Source organism: Phalacrocorax carbo, chromosome 1 (assembly GCF_963921805.1).
Source record: "Phalacrocorax carbo chromosome 1, bPhaCar2.1, whole genome shotgun sequence".
Taxonomy (NCBI): Eukaryota; Metazoa; Chordata; class Aves; order Suliformes; family Phalacrocoracidae; genus Phalacrocorax; species Phalacrocorax carbo.
Genome location: NC_087513.1, coordinates 91,548,095 through 91,561,916, shown reverse-complemented (window position 1 = coordinate 91,561,916; position 13,822 = coordinate 91,548,095). Strand labels below are relative to the sequence as shown.

Genomic DNA, 13,822 nt, shown 5'->3' with positions numbered 1-13,822 from the left:
TTCACTGCAGTGTCGTTTGAAAGTACAATGCTAATGTTGCCCCCAGCATGACTCCCACCCACAACAGAAGCCTCTTGCTCAAACTAAGTGCTATTTTAACTTGATTCTTTGGCCTAAAAAAAGATTATAAGTGGCAGGCCATGTGTTGTAGTTACTAGTGTCAGTAACACAGTGGGAACTCAGCAGTTCTCTGGTTACGGGTTTAAGGCATTGATCTAAGGCCCTGTCTTGCAGCTGGGATCTAGACTAAAAACACAAAACCCTTACACCCAGTTATCTACATTAAGCTCATGCAGATAGCATGTGACAGTCTGATGTTAACAATCTGCTTCTCCTCTCCTCAGTCTCTGCAGTACATTGCTGACAAATAAATATTCCAAATTTGCAGAAGAAACCACATGTGTACAGATCAGTTTAGGACAGAGAACCCTTAGCAACATCAGTCTGTAACACTGTTCAGATAAACTGATTCAACACATGTAAAACTAGGCTGGTTTTAAGCCTTTTTACCCACTACCTCTGCTTACCCAGGCTATCACTGGGAACGAGGTGGACTTTTTGCAAGTACCTTAGAGTCGCTGCTTGTGAAACACAGCACAGCTGCACCGATAGCCAACTCCCACAGGAACACAGCGTGATCAGATTTTAGCTCTGTGTGAACTGCAGACCTTATATATATGGACAAGAGTATTTTAAGGCACATTGTGGCATGTGAGAGCAGGCGGAGGTGTCCATATAGACACTGTCTGGGTGGCAAATCCAACCTCTTGCATCTTGATTCTTACCTACATAAACCCTCTCTTCACTCTAATAAGCTGGCATGAGATGAGCAAATCTAAGAACAGGCAACTAATACAAACCACCACAAAAGTGGCCATATTGTCATCTGAATGTCTCATGCTCTAGTTTATTTACAGTCTCCGGGGCTGTAATCCCAGCTGGTAGTTTTAATTAGTAGTGAATGTACTTTCACAACAAATTGGACCTTCTCCTTCTTGGGCATCAGAGATCCCTTCCACAGATGACTGTGGAATACGAAGAGACAAATTTGGGGGACATCGGGCAGGCAGTTTTCTCATATCACGTATCTGAAAAACTACCATCACTCTCTGGCTCACAAGAGGACTTGGCAGCAAGTCAGACTATTTTGACTAACCAGAGGACTCTTTCCCCCAGTGCCAGAGTAGTAAGATACAAGCATCATGGAAGCTTGTAACAAAGCATAAAGTAATGCTGTTTAGGAATCAATACAAAATTGTGGGCCACAAGGCCAGCTGCAGGGGCTGTCTTTTGCTTATGGGTTTTAAGCCAAAGCATGGGATAACATGGCAAGCATCGTCAGACTACGTACACGTCTACTCTTTAGCTGTTATCATACAGGGGTAGCTTTGCCCATTCTGCAGCCATTAGTAAATGCCTTTCTATAAAACTGCAAGTGTAGCAGGGTTTTAACAATCTTTTTGCCCTAGCTGCTCTGGGATTTTTTCTTTCTTAGCTGTAACCAGTTGCAACCAGTTGTGAATAAGTTGTTATCCCTCTGTGCGACTCACAGCAACTAAAAGAAACCAGTTTCATTATGCAAGTCGTCGTGTCCGTCCCCGTCCCGTCCCCCCCCCCCCCAAAAAAAAAAAAAAAGAGTTTTGTTTTATGGTTAATTATCCATGGTCTATTTACAAAATAAATCAACCCATTGTGCACCACCAGGATTTGTGGCCTTATTTGAACTTTGCTTTTCATTAATCACTTTAAAAATAAAAGCTAACTAGATTTTTTTCTTTTCCTCTTTGGTTTATTACTTGCATCTGGGTATAAATTGTAAAAATGGTGAAAGAACAAAGTATGGATTATTCACCCTCAGTTTCATGACTTACATGATCTCAGTCTTGTCTTTCTCCACGTGCCTAAACAGATGCACAGTCCAAAAATTCCAACATTCTGTAAGAAATGCAATCACAAGAAGGTTGAAATATTTTTTAAAACTCAAACATTGACTTATTCCAAAAACATAAATTGTAAAAAGTTTTCCTTAAGAAACAAAAAGGTGGGTAAATATTTCAAGCATACTTAAGCTACTATAAGAGGTCCATAAAATTACTCATATAGATACCTAGGTAATACACAAATGTTTGTGAGCTCTGAGTGCAAGGCTATTTTGTTTAGACAAAACCTAATTGCAGGCAAGCTGGAGAAGGCAGAAAATTGATATCTGATTTCTTTACAGTGCTTACAGTTTATTCAAGAAACAAGATTTCCTTTTTTCCTGAAAATCGTTTAATTATATAAGATGTTTAGATCTTGTCCCCATGCGATGACAGACAACTACCGAATTTCTGAACACTAGCCAATGGAGAGGCAGGCGAAGGACATTTTTAGCTGCTCTGTTAAAAAACTAACCATATTAACACTTATTTCACTCTGAGAGGGAATAAAATATGTATTTGCATAAAACTGAGACTGTCCTCAGTTTCAATTAAGAAAGTCTAACAATGTATTTGTTTCCACTTGGACTCTTCAAGTAAAACTAAAAAATAAGAAAGGCTGACAAACCACCACAATAAAAGTATATATAACACCAGTATATCAAAATACTGCCCCCCCTTTTTTTTTTCTTTTCATTTACCAGTCACCCTTAAGCACTCTTTGCCTTTACTATGAGGAACAGAAAGTCACAGTGCTCCACGTAATCACTAGTGAAACGCTACAGATAAAGCTGTGCTGCCAGTAGGTCAAAAAAATGTGGTTCTGCCGCACTCAAGACTACAACTTTTTACTTCAAAGCTCCTGAGCTGAATGCAAGTATAAAGAAGACCGAATACAGCCAACAGGTATCTTTTAGAAACCGAGATGAAGAGCTGAAGCTAAGACATTAGATCATTAATACTACATACTATTACTAATAGGAGCTCAAGAAGGTAATTTCTGCTTGCCTGTTGGTGCGAAATAGAATTGTAGAGATTTGAAAAGTTAAAGAAACCCACTGCCTCCTCCTCCACTTTGCAGATGGCTGAACTGCTTTAACTTTCATTTCCAAAAGTAAATTAGCTCCTATGTAAATAAAAGTAAAAATTGAAAGCTGCCTCCACCTGACTGCAAAGCACAGCAGCTGGGCTGGGAGAGGAATGGGTAGGCCTTCAAAGAAAAAAGCCTTTTTAAGGGACTCCTAATATGAACGCCTGCCCTTGCAGCAGTGAGCTGTGGCCCTACAGCCGCTTTCCATTATAAATGCTAAATTGGGAAATGTTTAACATTCTTTGTTTAATCTTTGCAGTATAAAGAAAAAACAGCTGATTCTCAGAAACACGACAGCCCGAACAACCGTTATGGATCTGCCCCTCCCTTCCTCACAGCAGAACAGAGCATTTCCAGCCTCAGCAGCAACTGACACTTTTTAATCAGAAAAGTATATTTAGATGGATCCCACAAAATGAGACTGAAACATTGTCTTTTTTTTTTTTTTTTAAAGTCATGTAAGGGCCCTAGGCAACCAGGATATTTAATAAAAACTGTAAGCAGAAAAATAGTTTACGAAATATATGTAGTGAAAACCATGGGCAAAGATAGTTTCAGATGTTTTCTACACTGTTCTTTGTTAATATCTTTCCACAGTCTTTCCATGAAGAGCATTACTATTTGTTTTGATTTAAAACTTTATCACCTAAGTGTGTTCTTCTCTTGTTCGCTGCACAGTCAAAGCAGTGAGTCCATCTAGCCTGCTGCAACCAGTCACAAATAAATCAGCAGAAACTTGGGAGCGAACAATCCTCTCTGCTGCTTACACAGGCAAACTCTCCTTGTATCTTGTCTCTGCAAGAACTTCCCTAAAGGGGTGAGTTTCATCATGTGTCATAAAAGCCAAATCAGCCAGAGGTTTCTCCAGTCAAAATTATGAAATAATACCCCAAATTGAGTCCCTACAGAAACTGAACTGTTTACAGTTAGTTTTCTTACAAGATTTTACCCTGAAGCACGCTTCGTGGATTATCAAGTCTGGTTCCCTGCTCTCTTTTAACACAGGTATAAAGGTCACATCCTGAAGAGTTGTTTTTAAGCCTCTGCATCAATAAGGTGAAGAGAGCTTATCCATCCCTCCCACCCTAGCCACCAGCATTCAGCAGTTGGCACCGGCGAGACCAGATGTCCAGGAAAGAAACCCATAAGCAAATGAGGATGTGCTCCTTTCCCAAAGTGGGTATGACAGACTGCATGGTACACCCTCTCACAGGGCTCACGCTGAGGGAAGCACTCCATCCAAACAGAGCCCTCTTTATTTAGCAACAACAGGAAAACATTAACCATTGTGCAGAGGAAAGAGCAAGGAGTATCCAGGTGTCGACCCTGCTGTAAGCACTGTGCCCATCCCAGCAACTCCTCTACACCACTGGACTTCAGCGATCCTTCCCTGCGGGTGTCACGGCCCACCTGCATATGTTAACAGCAAAGACTAGAATGTGCAGGTTGTCGGATGGGAGAAACAGATTCTCAGATGGGAGAAAGGAACCCCCTGCTTCGTTTGCTGTGAATGCATAAGATAATTTCGAAAAGGAGTAGTACAGGAACATTCAGTGCAGCTAGGCCTGATACTTTTGTTACATCTACTCTAAATATATTGCTTCGTGCTTCATTTCTTACAGACTTAAGTCAAAAAGACCTGTGAAACTACTGAAGGCACTAGCAATGAATTACTGATATAGTGAAGGTCACAAAACTGTCATAAACTTCAACCAAAGTGTCAGAGTTGCAAAAAACACTGTTCTGAGAAACGGAGGGAGGAAACCTTGCAGAATAATTACTAGATAAAAAAGACTACTGTAGCTAATTCAGCACATTGCTGGTTACAGCAAAATCCTATTAGCTAGCTATTTTTCCAATATACCCAACCCCAAGCATGTGTCGGGGAAAAAAAATAATGAAATTTAAAAATAAAAAATAACGTAGAGCTCTTTTCATTTTTGCTGTTGCTTTTAAACCTTTAGGGTTCATATTTAACCTTTCCTCTAAAATAACAAACTTGATTTTAAGAAAACGAAGGCACAGATCTTCGTACTGGCAGAACTCAAACAGCTTATGTTTAAAAAATAAAATACTAGAGTCTTTTAAAGTTGTGAAATGAAGTCTTATTCATTAAAACTGAATATTAACATCTCATTACAGAAACTGTTCAAACTATCACTTTTGCCTATTTTGCCTATGAATTTAGGAATCAGAAGTTTCACAGGTTGCATGTCTAGCATCTGGTCAAGTCAAATCACCCTCTCTTCCATAAATTAAAATTAGGTTTCCGTTCTGCAAAAACCATAAAATTCCATCATTCTGGTTGCTGTTCAGCTGTGTATATATAACTAGACTTTTAGCAGCAAGTTTTTCTTCTTGTTTAATTTGTAAATACTCAGAAAAAAATTAAATGTGTGTTTGACCATTAGGGAAGGTTAGTGCCGTATTACAACTCCATGTAAGCGTATGAAGCAAAGCTGGGGACTGAACACTCAGGAAGTCAGAGGTAACCTGTAACTGAAAAGCACGCAAATCCACTTAAGAGGGAAATTTGCTTGTCTACTATGAAAAGTTATCAGGCTTTGTACCCCCACTCCAAATAAGTCTTCCATTGTAATTAGTGCAGACAAAAAACTTATAGACTCAAACTCTGAGAAGATGGGCAGAAAGTAATTTTCATACAAAGACATACGACTACTCTTTTGATTAAGTTAAGCACTGGAATCATTATTTATCATGTTCTCTGTAAAGCTACGCAGTCTACATTTTCCAAGCATTTTATAAAGGGTTGACAGCTATTAGGGACACCAGAATAAGGGACTTTAAGACTACCCTCCTCCACTGCATGCAACCATGTCATATACTGCTATTGATACATTGATTCAGCCCATCTTACAAATACATGTTTCCAGGCCCTTTAATTCTTACAGATAGTCTTCCAGAATTTAATCCTCTGATGACTAGGGTCACCTTCTGATTTCCATCTAACATTTATAGACGGTTGATGCCCACAGTTTGGTCTTTGTGACAACATCAGCCTGAAGTTTAAATGATTTTTAGCCTCTCCAAATTATTTCAACAATTATTTCTCCCTATGCATTTAAATCTACTTTATAAACATTAATAAAATAGCATTAGATTATTTCTGTAGGGCACAATAAACCAAGTATCTACTACTATAATCCCTAAGAGATTCGGTACTGAGAAAGAAATGGAGGCGGAAGTTTTCGTTGCCCAGAGCCAAAGCAAGGGCTAGTTTCAGAATCAGGCAGGGAATCCAGGTGTTCCAGTACATTTTTGAGTATCAGTGTACTCCACAGCAATTTGGTGAAATATATTCATACAGCTTGTAATATACTTACAGAGCTTAAAATATTCCACATCCTGTTTTCACAAAACCCTATTTCACTTAAAGCTTGTCTCAGGGATCACTGTTGAAAGATGTCAGCTTTAACTATTTTTCCATTGTGCCTGAAGTGGGCATAATTCACACTCAGGCTCATTCTATGACTGCTTTCCAGTGCCAGAAAATCACCTTAAAATAACTGAGAATCGAGCCCTATAACTTTATAATTGACCTAATAGACTCCTGACATAATATCAACAGAATTAGCAGCATTACACTAGGGAAGTATCTGTCCAAGAATGTGCACGCAGACAAGAATGGTTTGTAAAGGGCAAAAGAAAACAAACCCTGACACAATGCTCGCAACCACAAACAGGTCAGATCCTCAGAGGGTACAACTAGGAACAAATTGGTTGCAATAAGTAAAGGAATATTTTCTTCCTGTGATCAAAAAGTATTAAGTTTTCTTAGGACTGACCCTTTTTTTACCCCCCCCAAATCTCTTGTTTTTTTAAATTCTTTTATCAAGGTTATACATTTTTCACTTGCATTTGAGAGAAATCAATTAAAATATCCCAAACCATCCTAGTCAAAAGAATATCTGGATATCTTCAGACATCGGTCACTTAAATGAAATAAAAATGAAGAAATAAAGTTCAGTACCACCTAAAATTTCACTATGCTTCCGCCCTTGCGGCTGTTATACAGAGACTGACCTGACACTCGCATTAAGGTCAGGGGAGGAAAGGGAAAAAGCTTTCACTGTATACATCCAAAGTCTGGGGGGGAGCAGGGGTGAGAGAGAGGAGGAGAGAGGCAGAAACACTGTGCAGAAGCCAGGGATGTTCCAGAGCGCACTGTGACAGGAAAATGCTCAATAAGAATTCCTCCAGCCAAAAAGTGATCTTAAATAGATCCATTGTCTTCCAGCCTGAAGCCCTTAAAAAGGCTCGAAATTAAAGTCCGTGCTGTGGGCACCCAGTCCTCCTTTCCTTTCATCAGGATTTGCAGGTTTTAATACAATCTGTTGTGAGGAAAAACAGTAGAGCTGTACAGTCCAGAGAGGTAACAAAAGCGAAAGGCAGGCGAGAGTTACATAACTGACTTTTTACATAAATATTACATTGAGAGATATTTTGTTTTTCAGAAGGGAAAAAAAATAAAAAAAAAAAAAAGAAAAGCAGAAAACCGCGCCAGAGAATTCAATCCAACCTCCCTTACTCCTCGTCCCTCTTTCACTTTGTAACATGTATCGAGTAGTTTAAACCGAGGTTTTTCTTTTCCTTTTTCCATTAAGACTAAACAAATAACCAATTCAGCCTTAAACACTTCATAATAGTTTTTCTCATATTACCTGAAAAGTGCACCACATCATGGAAGCTGGAAGAGAGTCTTATTTTAAAGCACAACCAAGCCTGCCTCGCTTATCTGCAGCACAGGGCAATTAGAAATGACCATGGATGTTAAACTAAGTCCCCTCTGTACAGTCTGAGAAAAGGGAAAAAAACTGCAAGTCTCCCCATCTGTTATTTCCTTTTTTTCCTTTTTTTTTTTTCTTTTGGCTGTAGAAAAGCAAAATTATGCAAGAGCTTTTGAATGTAAATCCTGTGTGTGCTTTTTCCCTTTTTGTCTCTGTGTACACGGTATGCGATATTGCGTAACTGAGTACAGAGTGGGCGGTTAGCATTTACTATTGATTTACACTACTCCATGTAATGAATTCAGAGCTCTAAGAGAGGAACACAGACGAAGAAATGCAGAGGGGTGAGATGCGGATTTAAGGTATGCGTGGGGAGGGGCGCCATGGAAAGGGGAGCAAAGCATTTAGAAACAGAATTATGCCTTTCTGAACCAAACATGCTTTTCCCAACCTTTTCATTTTCGTGCCCTTTGCTAGAAGAGTGGATGCTTAACAAAAGCCATGAATCCTTCCGTCCAAAAGCAAGGTTTCCCTCCCGCACCCACTGCCCAATTCCTATTAGAAACTATAGAAAAATACTCATTAATGCTACTGTGGCACTTCTTGTGCTAGGTATAAAGATGCATACAAAGCTCTCATTCAGCCATGAGGGTCATTAAGGTTACCAAGTGTGATCTTTCTTTAGTAATACTATAAATCAACTTCTGACCGACTCCTTCAGGACCTACAGGCTTGTAGGAGCACTGAAACATAGGCACTGTGCACAGTATGTAATACAAAGCCCTATGTTTTTTGAGATGGTAGGGTGACATGGAAATATGGGAATTAAGCCTGGAAACAAGGAACACTTCACCTGTTTTGCTCAGTCATTAGGCCTGCCAAAATGTCCTCATTGTTCTATCTTACACACAAGCACATGCCTGGAGTCCTCAATTTAGACACAGACAGGCCCCTAGCTCCATAATGGGAAACATTTTGAGTCAATAAGGTAAAATTCTCTTGCGCCCACTGCATTGCTGAATCCTTTGCCTCCAAGGTGAGACACGAGTTTCCAAATTCTGCCTGCGCCCACTTGACACTAGGCCCTACAAAGCAAGGAAACACCACCAGGCTGGCACAACACTGGACTGCTGGGCATCCATTTATTTATTCATATTGGTCTGGGGATTTTGCTAATAATGTCAATGTGATTCTAAAGTGTGTTGACATAGTTTCTAAAGCACACTGAAAGACTGAAGACTAAAAGGAGGTTTATTACAAGCCACAGGTGACACCTAGCCTAGAATCATAAATGAAACCAAGTATGCTGATAACAACAACAACAACAAAAATCAACTACCAATGTTAAAGCTTCTTTTGCAATGGGCAACATGTTTTTTCTTTACAGGTCTGGCATCAGGTATTTTTACAGCTCTTAGGACCTTAGCAAAGCAAGTGAACAAAAAACCCCTGTGTTATAAGAAAGGCAAACGCTAGTCTAAGGAAATTCCACAGATTTGCAATGTTTCTGACTATTCTGTTGGTTTTTTTTCTTTCCCCAGATCCACATCTACTAATATTAACTATGATACTACCAGCCAGCATGCAGGCAGGATCTCTCTCAGGATGTTAGAAAAAGAAAACAGTAATTCACTGTCTTGCACGTGTTTATTCATTCTGTTTGCACAAAACTAGAAATGCATTGAAATTACCCAGAAAAACTTTACACAAAAGGTCATGTGCAGCCTAACGAGTCTGGTTTGTCTTAAAACAAGACTGATCCTTAGAGGAAAAGATTAAGGTATTCATAAAGAGGGACCTAGGTATGGAATCTGGATTAAGCACTCATTAATACAGACTGGGCCAACTCAAAATATGCTCAGGTACGTTTTCTTTGTTGACCAGGAGAACACCAGGGGAAAGAACTGAGACACAGAAGACATGAACAGAACATCATTGTCATGCTGTCACTAGAAATTATGCTTCACAACCAAACTTTGAGTTGCAAAGACACTCATGCAACGTGAGTGTCTCAGGAACCCTGACTATAGGACCAGTTTATCAAACAATGAGAACCTGCACTCTTCTGAATATACTGCATGTGAGGAGGAACATATTTTTTAGCACAGTTACACACTTAAAGTTAGTCTGGAAGTTTAGTACATCCTCATGGGATGCAGTGCAGAGCTTAAAACGCATTAGTTGTATGAGATGTTTTATATAAAATAGATAGAAATACTGAAGAAATACCACCTAAGGGAAACCAAGCTCAGATATCAGTAAGAGCAGCTCCAACACTGCTATGCTTGCTTTATCATTGCCCAGAGTACACATACATTTAAGCACTTGTTTCCATGTTAGATTATAAGCAAATGGCTGGCTGTGGATTGTACATATCAGGTTCAACCAGAGATCTGTATCCCACAAAAATATGGGGAGACAAATTAGGGAGTTCAGTTCTGATACATTTGGTACTTGAAGGGCTATCAAGTGAAGGTGACAAGAGTTTCCACTATAATCAACTTGCCTTCAATCCCTCAAAAATTTTGGCAACTTCACTATGTAAATTTTCTATTCTTAATGTCTACCTAATCTGAAATTTTGTGAAAACTTGAACAGACAAAGGTTCACCTGTTTTGCACATAGGGAATGTGAAAAAAAACCACCACAACAACAAACCACCATCCAGAGATTCAAGAGAAAAGGGGAAAAAAGAGAGAGATTAAACTATCTATAGTAAAAACATTAACAACTAAAAATATGGACTCATAGTTTATAAAAGTAATTTCTGGCTAGACACATGTTTCAATAAAAAGTGTTCTACTATGATGAAAATACTGACGTTTTTAAAAGTCTACACAGCTCTGAAATATTTTACAAAGAGCATCCTGAATACATAATTAGGTCAGAAAACCCTAAAAAACCCCTTTGTGTGTGTAACAAACTGCCCTTTTTGCATGTAACTCTATGTTACAGTCTTCACCTTCTCTGAGATATGTTGTCCCTACAAGACACATACCTGCAAAGTAAATTATTTTTCACTGTGCTACACAGCCGTTTTGGGGCTTGGGTTTGGTTTTTGGTTGGGTGGTTGGTTGTTTTTTGTTTTTCTGATTAGAGAAACATATTAATAGTAGATGCCATTTGCACATATCAACGATTCTATAGCTCTGTATTTGCAGAAAAACAATGTCACTTCTCAGGAAAGACTGTATCATAAGGGAGAGACTAAGGTTATAAACAAGTTATTACTCTAGGATTTCATGATTTTGCATGTAAGCCTAATGTTTCTCAATACAGTTTCTGTCTTTTTAATGACTGTAGGAGGAGATAAGCACAGTGCTAGGTTGCCATGGGCTTTTAATGGCAAAATGAATAATAAAAAAAATACTAAAATGATAGAGACAAAAATTAAATACATTAGAAATGCTTGCCAACTCTTCTTGCTAGTTAAAGAATCAACAAACCTTTTGCAGACCTCCTGCAATATGATTTTCCTTGCAGTGAAAGAAAGTCACAACAAATACACTTTTCTTGGCAATTTACCTTTATTTTTCTCCTACGGACTTCTCTTTCACATGAAACTTTTGGACTCCACCATTTTGGAATGACCATGACACAGCAGAAATTACTCAACTTTCCCCACCCCTCAACCAACCTATTAAACATGTGTAATGGTGTCATTTCCTAATGGCTCTTACAGACTGACATATTTCCAAAATGGTTTTATTCAAAATGAATGGCAGTAAGATTGGCAAAGACTAAGAAAGCGAAGTCCAAGGAGACTAGCAAAGAACTCAGAGTCAGAAAAAAAAGGTCTCTGGATATTTTTGCCATGTCTGCCAGAACCAAAAGAATTGAGGTTATGTCAGTGTTTCCATAATAAACCTCAGTTTTCGAGACTATAACTCAGCTGCAATGGTCTGATCCAGGCTGAAATCAACACATGCAAGGTTTTAGATCAAGAGCAATTTTAATTTTGTTTTAAGAAAATATTTCCCCTACTGCTAATACAATCTGATGTTATAATTTAATCAGGTAAGGAATTATTAATGTATCAGAATTAGGGACAGAAAGGAGCAGGGAAGCAGAGAACAAAATTCAGAATTCACAGTGAATGCTTTCTGGGATAGCATAACTTCCCTTCCAGATATTCCCTACAATATTTTGAAAAGTCCATATTTCTATGGTAATTGGGGGCTCAGTGTAATTCCTGTCCAACAAACATTAATATTTGTTTTGGTCCCGAAAAGCTAAATCTTATTTCAAAGTAAGTGTGGCTGTTATAATATGCAACAGACTCAGAAACGACTAGGAGGGACTCCAAAGAATTTACTGGATCACAGAATCACAGCGTGGTAGGGGTTGGAAGGGACCTCTGGAGATCATCTTGTCCACCCCCCCTGCTTCAGCAGGCACACCTAGAGCAGGGGGCACAGGACCGTGTCTAGGCAGGTTTTGAATATTTCCAGGGAAGGAGACTCCACAACCTGCCTGGGCAGCCTGTGCCACTGCTCTGTCACCCTCACAAAGACATTAACTGGATAGGCCAGTTAATTTTTAAAGTACTGTAATTTATCATATTCTTTCACCTTATACCTCTCAAATATCACTCTTACACTACACAGGTTTCATCCTGCAGGAGTCCAAGTAACTCAGGGATATTCAGAGAATAGGTAGCTCGCACATCTGAGGAGTCCCCAGACTGCAGAGGGCAACGTACTCCGGTGAGGCATGTGAGAGCTGTGCCCAGAGCTGAGCACATCCTCCAGCCCAGAGGTGAGAGATGATGATGCTGCCACAGCCTCCGTGAGCAGCAGCACCTGAACAAAGTCTGCAGGTCCCTGTTTCATAGAACTTTTCCACTAGCTCAAGGACAAGCGAAAGTGTCAATGCCACCTCTGTCAGCTAGAGATTTCCCCGTAGCGTCTTATTTTTCATATACATATGGCTTTAGACTCCTCTTTGTGTTTAATTCGGGTATCTCAATAGATGTAGTAAAAAATAAGCACCTTCATAGGGTATTTCATGTGACTCAAAGATAAAATTTTTAGAAAGCACCTAGGAGATTGGAAACTGGGGTCTAACCTGAATAACATGATAAAATATACCCTGAAGAGCTTATTTTCAGGTATCAAAATACGAAAGCTGAGAAAAAATGACTTGTGCCAAACCATGTAACAAGTTCAGCACCAGAACCCAGATGTTCTGAGCTGCCTTTCTCTTTTTATCTGCAGAGGAAAATTAGCTTAGACTGGATATTTTAAGAAAACTAGTGTAACATGAGCTGAATACCACAGCAAGGCTTCCACCACTTGACATCTTAATTCTGTCTTTGGTTACATTTTGTCATATTAAGCACTGCTGGTCTGAGTATGGATATATACATGCTGGTGTTTACCTTTCTTCTGCTTTCCTGTGAGCTCCTCAGAACACAGAAACTTGACAATACTCATCAGTTAATAGCATATTTTTTAAACAATTAAATAAATTAAAAATAAGCGAACGATTTGTAACACAAGACTGAACGTCAGTAACAGTATTTTCTACTGTAATCTCTCCATGTTTTCTTAAGACCGTCAGAGCACATTGTCAAAAGAGATATACTCTTATTGAACACCTTGCTCCATGAGTAGTTCCAATGAAATCATGAGACCTATTAACAAAACAGGGTATTATTCAATTACCCAACTCTGTGGCATAATTATTATCAAATCTACTCACAAACAGGGAAATAACTACATAGACCTTAATCAGTTTGTGCAAGATCTCACTCTAAATGAGTGGCCAAGCTGGCAAGAGAACACCAAACTCTCGGCTGCTAGCCTCTCGCTGTAAACACCTCAATGCTACCTGTATTATACAAAAATTAAAATAAAACACAGTATTGTCATTTTTCTGGCATTTTCCAGCAATCTTGATTTATCTGAACACCCTCATCAATATGTTACAGAATAAGAAGAATGGACTTTTCGGGCCCCCCTAAATAGCTGCAATGTTTTCTTTATATCTAGTAAGATTAAGATCTTTCTGACTTTTTCTGCCTATACTACAGCTATGGATTACCAAAAGCTATATTGCTACAA

General features: G+C 39.0%; 1 protein-coding gene across 3 annotated transcripts in view; it reads right to left on the bottom strand.

Moving 5' to 3' along the window:
* The window catches only part of ZBTB20 (zinc finger and BTB domain containing 20), a 465,440-nt gene that overhangs the window by 235,045 nt on the left and 216,573 nt on the right, over nt 1–13,822 (bottom strand). Inside the window, exon 5 of one of the 3 annotated variants that reach the window (XM_064466348.1) lies at nt 1,872–1,935. The exons of the other annotated variants lie outside the window; for them this stretch is intronic. The gene's annotated coding sequence lies outside the window, so the exon portion shown is untranslated. The remainder of the gene's footprint in view (nt 1–1,871; nt 1,936–13,822) is intronic. 3 annotated transcript variants of the gene reach the window in all.